The sequence below is a fragment of the Liolophura sinensis genome, chromosome 11, assembly GCF_032854445.1.
Source record: "Liolophura sinensis isolate JHLJ2023 chromosome 11, CUHK_Ljap_v2, whole genome shotgun sequence".
NCBI lineage: Eukaryota > Metazoa > Mollusca > Polyplacophora > Chitonida > Chitonidae > Liolophura > Liolophura sinensis.
The window spans coordinates 20,936,819-20,945,887 of NC_088305.1; positions in this window are offsets into that span (position 1 = coordinate 20,936,819).

A 9,069-nucleotide genomic window follows, 5' to 3' on the forward strand; every position below is an offset into this window, starting at 1 on the left:
TAAAATGGGTGTATGCAAATCGATGGTATGTCAGTTCCGTGAACCTAGCACTAGTACTTGTATTTTGCAAATCTACTTGTTTATGTAAAGCGATTCTTTGTCTTGAAATACAACCAGATAAAATGTGTACAGTGTATAGGTGTGTTCATATACAGACATCTTCTATAGTGGATAGGTGTGTGCATATACAGACATCTTGTACAGTGTATAGGTGTGTTCATATACAGACATCTTGCACAGTGTATAGGTATGTTTATACAGAGACACCTTGTACTGTGTATAAGAGTGTTCATATACAGACATCTTTCACAGTGTATAGGTGTGTTTATACAGAGACATCTTGTACAGTGTATAGGTGTATTCATATACAGACATCTTTTACAGTGTATAGGTATGTTTATGTACAGGCATCTTGTAGTGTGTATAGGTGTCTTCATATACAGACTTCTTGTACAGTGTAAAAGTACGTTTATACACAGATATCTTGTACCATGTATGAGTTTGTTCATATACAGACATCTTTCACAGTGTATAGGTGTGTTCATATACAGACATCTGGTACAGTGTATAGGTGTGTTCATGTACAGACCTCTTGTACAGTGTATAGGTGTTTCCATATACAGACATCTTTTACAGTGTATAGGTATGTTTATACAGACATCTTGTACAGTGTATAGGTGTGTTCATATACAGGCATCTTGTACAGTGTATAGGTGTGTTCATATACAGACATCTTGTACAGAGAATATGTATATTTATACAGACATCTTGTACGGTGTATAGGTATGTTTATACACAGATATCTTGTAAAGTGTATAGATGTGTGCATATACAGACATCTTGTAGAGTGTATAGGTGTATTCATATACAGACATCTGGTAGAGTGTATAGGTGTGTTCATAGAACAGGCATCTTGTACAGTGTATAGGTGTGTTTATACAGACATCTTGACCAGTGTATAGGACGTTCATACAGAGACATCTTGAACAGTGTAAAAGAGTATTTATATACAGACATATTGTAGAGTGTATAAGTATGTTTACACACAGGCATGTTGTACAGTGTATAGGTGTGTTTATACAGAGACATCTTGTACAGAATACTCTTGTATAAGAGTGTCCATATACAGGCATCTTGTACAGTGTAAAGGTGTGCTCATGTACAGACATCTTGTACAGTCTTATAGGTGTGTTTATACAGAGAGACATCTTGTACAGTGTATAGGTGTGTTTATATACAGACATATTGTAGAGTGTATAGGTATGTTTACACACAGGCATGTTGTACAGTGTATAGGTATGTTTATACAGAGACATCTTGTACAGTGTATAGGTCTATTCATATACAGACATCTTGTAGAGTGTATTGGTAGGTTTATACACAGACGTCTTGTACAGCGTATAGGTGTGTTTATATACGGAAATCTTGTGTTTATATACAGAAGTCTTTTATATATGTATGTTAGCGATTTGTCAGAATATGTTTTGCATGCTTCTCATTACATTCTGTCTCACCCCCGTCTTTAATGTAAATTGATTTAAGTTCCACGGAGGTCTCCAGCCTGTATCTCATTCCCTCGCCAATGACCACGTCCTTCGTCCGATCGTTCTCAGGTGTCCACGACGTCAGGCCTGGGTCTTCCGACGGACATTTGGCTGAAATGAAAAATCACTCTCTGAGTGCAGTGTCTTGAATTTCTTTTTAACCATAGCTACACACACCTCTAGCACCAAGGACGGCCTTCCAAGCATCACTTTGAGCCCGCAACCTGTAGTTTTAACGCTAAGTACCTTCACATGAGCTTCCCAGCGACAGAATGAATATTGACAGACATACACAATCGTCACAGAAGAGTGACAGACATACGCAATCCTCACAAAAGAGTGATAAACATACAAAACCGTCACAGACGAGTGACAGACATGCACAATCGTCTCAGAACAGTGATAGACATACGCAATCGTCATAAAAGCGCGATAGACGTACACAATCGTCACAGAAGAGGGATAGACATGCGCAATAGTCACAGAGCTGTGATAGACATACACAACCGTCAAAAAAGAGCGATAGGCATAACAATTGTCTCAGAACAGTGATAGACATACACCTTCGTCACAGAAGAGTGATAGACATACACAATCGTCACAGAAGAGTGATAGACATACACTATCGCCACAAAAGCGTTATAGACATACACAATCTTCACAAAGGCGTGATACACTTACACAAACGCCACAAAGGCGTGATAGACACACACAATCTGCACAAAGGCGTGATAGACAGGGCGAGTTAATCCTACCAAACTGCAGAAGTAGTATACCGAAGACACCAGACATGACACGCCACCCAGTCATATTGTACTGAAACCGGATCAAGCAGTCCTGGTTTCGTGCTCTAACCCGCAGAGCAGAGACCAAGCGAAGCAGCAACAGGTAGCATTTTTAAAGTCTTTGGGATAACCCAGGTCTCCCGACTTAGATAGTGACGCTCTAACAATTAGGCCACTGAAGCGGTTAGGAAATTGGGTGAATGTAGGTCTTACATACATGTCCAGTTATAACATCATTGGATTTCATGGGACTGTTTTAATTTATTTATCTATTTGAATGGTGTTTTACGCCGTACTCAAGAATATTTCACTTATACAACGGCGGCCAGAATTATGGTGGGAGCCCGAGAAAAACTGGCAGACCTTACCATTTACGGTGGGAGAGGAAGCAAGCATTAGCAGAACTTGAGGTCACAGCGACCGAATTGGTGAGAGGCTTATGTGTAACTAACTTGCATCCAAATTATGTAGGATTTTTTGGTTTTCATATACAGATATATGTTAAGTGTGTATCCGATCCATTTGGCTATCAGTCAGGAAACGATAGCTGGCTTAGAAAACATTGTATTTTAGAACACAAATTTACTAAAGTTCCGGGATATATAAAACGTAATGAAGCTTACCGTAAAATGCACTTGACCGAGGCATCGCTAAGGCATGCCATAGAATTACACATAACGTGGCGTACGTCGACATTCTGCCTTCTATCTAAACGTGGGAAAAGCGTGGAGTTTTGCAGCAAGGTGTTTCAGAAAGAAACCCACTTTATAAAACAAAACTCTGGACGGTGGACAAGTCCTTTAGACAAAAAACATTAAAAATGTGAAAAATCCGAAATTTGCTTTGGGATTAGACGTAATCGCACATTTATACCTGGCAATCGCTCGTTAAGATGTTTATTTGCCTTGCAACCAATGTTGTGTGAAAAAAACGCCACACGTCTACAGTGTAACTAGCCACAGCCGTACATGAGGCAAACAGAGCTTAAACCGGTTCCTTTGAAAAAAGGCGACATAAAAATTTGATTGTGTGTCACGAGATGTTGACTTTGCCGGTCACAGAGCCAAAGCAATCACAGTTGGACCGGTAATATAATTTAGAAGAAGCACAATTTTTGCGTTGTTCCAAACGAGTGTTCCAAATACTCAGGGAGATGGTGAATAGGAATCTACAGGTGGGAAGGTGGGTAGGTGGTGGGGAGGGGGTGTTATGTGTGTGTGTTGGGGGAGGGGGGTGCAAACTAGTACCGCAGTACCGAACGTCGCTGACATTTTAAATGACGCCTGATTCATGAAAACGACTACAAGGGATACCACTTTCCTTTGTGAACTTCTCAAGTTCAAAAATGTACAGCTCCACAGTTTTCTCCACCGTGTGTCTAGTCTAAATAACTTCTCGTAATACTTTTTTCAGACGCCCATGATATAATAAATGTAATCTAACATAGCTGTCTCTGGAACATTTCTGACAGGTCACATGGTGCGGTAGGATGTTTTTTACCTTCAACGATAAAAGAGTGCGAACGCCCCTGTTCTTTAACATTTCCTATGTAAAAACGTCCAATTTGGCCAGGATTTCTGCTTCTTCATAAAATTCTCACAGTACGGGTATAAATAACAACGTTTGATTGGTCGACATCGCTTGTGTATTGAGCTTCAAAAGGTTCCTCTGTGTAGATAGAGGTGTCCAAAAGATATAGGTCCTAAAATAGGTACTCCACAAACACGTGTAATTGTGGAACGCTTTAGACGCATTGTGTCTGTTTTTCTGACACTTGTTCATTCAATATTTATTTATTGATTTATTTATTTATTTGATTAGTGCTTTACGTTTTATTCAAGAATATTTCATTTGACCAAATGACTGACAACACATCCTTATCTGTAAATGTCATTACGTATTAGTAACAATATGGTAAAACTAAAGTAATCCACTATATAAGTTGGTTAGCGCGCTACCGCAGCGTAATGACTCAGGAACCTCTTACCAATGCTGTCGCCCCGGCTCACGTTGGCTTCCTCCGCGGCTGTATGTGGGGAATGCCTGACAGCAACCTGTGGATGGTCGTGGGTTTCCCCTGTGTTCTGTCTGGTTTCCTCCCACCATAATGCTGGCCGCCGTCATATAGATGACATATTCTTGAGTACGGCGTAAAACACCAATCAAGTAAATAAATGGAATAATTAGATTGCCAGTCATCCTCCTAAGAGCTCAAGCTCAGCTTTCCGTGCTCGCTTTTCCTCAGTGCCAAAACTAACTATGCTAAGAAATCATAGCTAAGAACAATGCTAAGGTCACTGGGATCAAGGCGATAAGAGTGGAATCAATGTCAGATAACACACAAATTCTGTCTTTACTTTTGTTTCCATTATTACTTGATACGCATGCGTTCTTTTTATTTAAAATATGTACGGAAACAATTTTATTGACTAAAACGTCGCACAGGTCAGACTTGTCTTGTAGTAGAAGAGTTGTAAAGCGAACATAGAGAGTGGCGCATTCGCTCAACGGAGTGTGATCTTCGGTAAATGATTTCCAAAGTACTGTCGACGTACAGCCACACCTAGGTATGAAATCCACGTTCTGTTGAGCATGCAAAATTGTGAGAGCTCCAAATGCATGCACACATATTAGAAGTTACATGCTCGTATGATAAATCTGTCGCAATATATAAATATATATATAAAGCCTAGCATTACTGATAAAACACTCTTGAGGATTAAGGAAGCATAAAAGTGAGTGGATTGACAGCACACAATTATTAAACATTTCTGCTGGACAAGATGATTATACATTGAGACGATGGGTGAGTGAATGCTTGGGGTTTAACGTTGGAGGAAATAAGTGGTGACACTCCCATTGCTCACTTTTTCTTATAAACATGCAGGCTACACCCTTAAGCAACATTTCGTAACAACATTTTCTCGTTTACTTTCAATTATTTTTTTATTTTATTTTTTTTTTTTTTTCAGCTTTCGAAAAATAGTCTAGTAAAATATTAGATTGAATGATTACAAACATAACCTTCTTTTAAACTATTTTATTTTGTGGCACGATATTACTGCGGGTTATGAAGCAATGACATGAAATGAAATTAACACGTGATGGATGCGTTCAACTGACAAAGAACACAATTCGTGCAGAACGAAATGCGCTGTCACAAGAAAAGGCAATTGAATGCATTGGTATGTAATCATTGCTGCCGACTACGCTTATGCTCTATTCTTAGTGTCGGCTGATTAAGCATGCACGAGTGCATGGATTGCACCACATTTATTTATTTATTTATTTATTTATTTATTTGATTGGTGTTTTACGCCATTCTCAAGAATATTTCACTTGTACGACAGTGGCCACCCTTATCTCAAATCTCATAGCCGGGGGAAAGCATATTGATTCAGGAGTCCCTCACCAATGTCAGTTCCAGGTTGTACGTTGGAAGGTTTTCAGCAACCTACAGATGGTCGTGGGTTTCCCTCTAATTCCTCCCGGTTCAATCCCACCATAATGCTGACCGTCGTATAAGTGAAATATTCTTGAAGATGGCGTAAAACACCAGTATAATTAAGTATTAATCCTGGTGCCTAAGTTCATACACCACTTAAAGAACCGATACTAGAACAATTTAAATGAAAGTGAATATTATTGAGCGTGACATAAAACATGGACTATTTATTTGTTTATTTTTAGTTATTAGTTCAGTTATTTACTCTATTTCTTTGAGGAGGTTTTTGTAACGAACCTGGTGAATTCAGTGGACAACAATCAGAACATAGCTTCATGTGAAATATATTCTTATGTGTACATTACGAAATTTTCAGTGTAATATTTTACACAACAGCTAGGAGAGCAAAATTAGAACAGCGACGGCAGTTTAATAGGTGACAAATAGTCACTCGTCATTGGTGAATTCAGGCCTCTCATCTGCTTAATTCAGTTTTATCCCAACTGTTCATATAAATGATTAAAAGGTAGGAACATATCCATGTTTCCTAAACCCTAAGACCTACAATGTAAGCCACAGTTCTACAGTGCGCTGAAGGCAAATTTCTACACTAAGGTGTAGTGTAAGTACTGTTCTACACTGTGTAGTGTAAGTACTGTTCTACACTGTGGTGACGGCAGATTCCTACCCTAAGGTGTAGTGTAAGCTACAGTTCTACACTGTGGTGAAGGCAGATTTCTACCCTAAGATGTAGTGTAAGCTACAGCTCTGCACTGTGGTGACGGCAGATTCCTACACTAAGGTGTAATGTAAGCTACAGTTCTACACTGTGGTGACGGCAGATTCCTACGGTAAGATGTAGTGTAAGCTACAGCTCTACACTGTGGTGACAGCAGACTCCTACAATAAGATGTAATGTAAGCTACAGTTCTACATTCTGGTGAAGGCAGATTCCTACGGTAAGATGTAGTGTAAGCTACAGCTCTACACTGTGGTGACGGCAGATTCATACGGTAAGATGTAGTGTAAACCACAGTTCTACACTGTGGTGACGGCAGACTCCTACAATAAGATGTAATGTAAGCTACAGTTCTACACTGTGGTGACGGCAGATTCCTACGGTAAGATGTAGTGTAGACCACAGCTCTACACTGTGGTGTCGGCAGATTCCTACGGTAAGATGTAGTGTAGGCTACAGCTCTACACTGTGGTGTCGGCAGATTCCTACGGTAAGATGTAGTGTAAGCTACAGCTCTACACTGTGGTGTCGGCAGATTCCTACGGTAAGATGTAGTGTAAGCTACAGCTCTACACTGTGGTGAGGGCAGATTCCTACGGTAAGATGTAGTGTAAGCTACAGCTCTACACTGTGGTGTCGGCAGATTCCTACGGTAAGATGTAGTGTAAGCTACAGCTCTACACTGTGGTGTCGGCAGATTCCTACGGTAAGATGTAGTGTAAGCTACAGTTCTACACTGTGGTGACGGCAGATTCCTACAATAAGATGTAATGTAAGCTACAGCTCTACACTGTGGTGTCGGCAGATTCCTACGGTAAGATGTAGTGTAAGCTACAGCTCTACACTGTGGTGTCGGCAGATTCCTACGGTAAGATGTAGTGTAAGCTACAGCTCTACACTGTGGTGACGGCAGATTCCTACGGTAAGATGTAGTGTAAGCTACAGCTCTACACTGTGGTGACGGCAGATTCCTACAATAAGATGTAGTGTAAACCACAGTTCTACATTCTGGTGACGGCAGATTCCTATACTAAGGTGTAGTGTAAGCTACAGTTCTACACTGTGGTGACGGCAGATTCATACGGTAAGATGTAGTGTAAGCCACAGTTCTACACTGTGGTGACGGCAGACTCCTATACTAAGGTGTAGTGTAAGCTACAGCTCTACACTGTGGTGACGGCAGATTCCTACAATAAGATGTAGTGTAAACCACAGTTCTACACTGTGGTGACGGCAGATTCCTATACTAAGGTGTAGTGTAAGCTACAGTTCTACACTGTGGTGACGGCAGATTCATACGGTAAGATGTAGTGTAAGCCACAGTTCTACACTGTGGTGACGGCAGACTCCTACAATAAGATGTAATGTAAGCTACAGTTCTACATTCTGGTGAAGGCAGATTCCTACGGTAAGATGTAATGTAAGCTACAGTTCTACACTGTGGTGAAGGCAGATTCCTGCAGTAAGATGTAGTGTAAGCTACAGTTCTACACTGTGGTGACGGCAGACTCCTACAATAAGATGTAGTGTACGCCACAGTTCTAGTGACGGCAGATTTGAAACATATTCATTATCCGATAATTCGATAATTCATATTTTCTTATGTTGACTCTTCCAATGTTGTGCCATAGATCTGGGTAACTTCGGTACGCTAACAACGAAGCGCAGCGAGATCTAAACAATAGAAGTCTGCTCTTACCTTATCTGTACTAGTATACTTAATTTTACATTTACATTAATGTTATCGATGCGGCATCCCACCACTTTAAAAAGGATACTGATTTTAGTTAAGCATACGACACTGTTTGTAATGTCCCTAAGCTATAATTATACAGTGAAACAGGATGTGTTTTAAATTGGCCAAGATTTTATAAGACGGAGGCATTTAAAAAAAAAGTTACGAGAAAATGATTTTGCGAGAGTTTTGTGAAAGAGAGCTCTGCTCTTCATTATTTACTTTATATGAATATCCTGATCATTTTAGCTATTTATATGGAATTGGTTTTTTCTAACTTAATTCATTAGCTTTAGATTGTAATCAGCTCAGTAAAGAGGCCCAGAAAAAAAGTAAAAAGATAACACCTTTAATGCAATTGATCTGAGAGCGTTTTCTTACAAAGGCCAGTATTTTTTCAAAACTAAAAAGAATATATGGCTGTTTATTTTATATGCCCAAATATAGACATTACTTCTGCGTAGTTAACTTAGAAAGAGTCAAAGATTCATCCACGTTCCAGTGAATCACATTAAAAATTACAAATATTTCAATGAAGAAAAACATAACAGCCACAAAGTGTGAGCCGATCTTTCGTCGAGCACATAAAAACGCTCCCTTAGGCCCTTCGTAAAATTTCATTTCTGTGTTAAATTTGTTTATAAGCCGCATACATTATTAAAGAGAATGTTGCAATTTACCTTGCTGTTATGCTGTCACAGTAAATACATGTTTGTTCATCCATGCAAGACCACGGTGTTTGTATTTTTTCCACGATTTATGTGTTTATAAATACCTGGATTCGCCGTGGCGTTTCACTCGTTATGGAGTTGAGTCCAGAG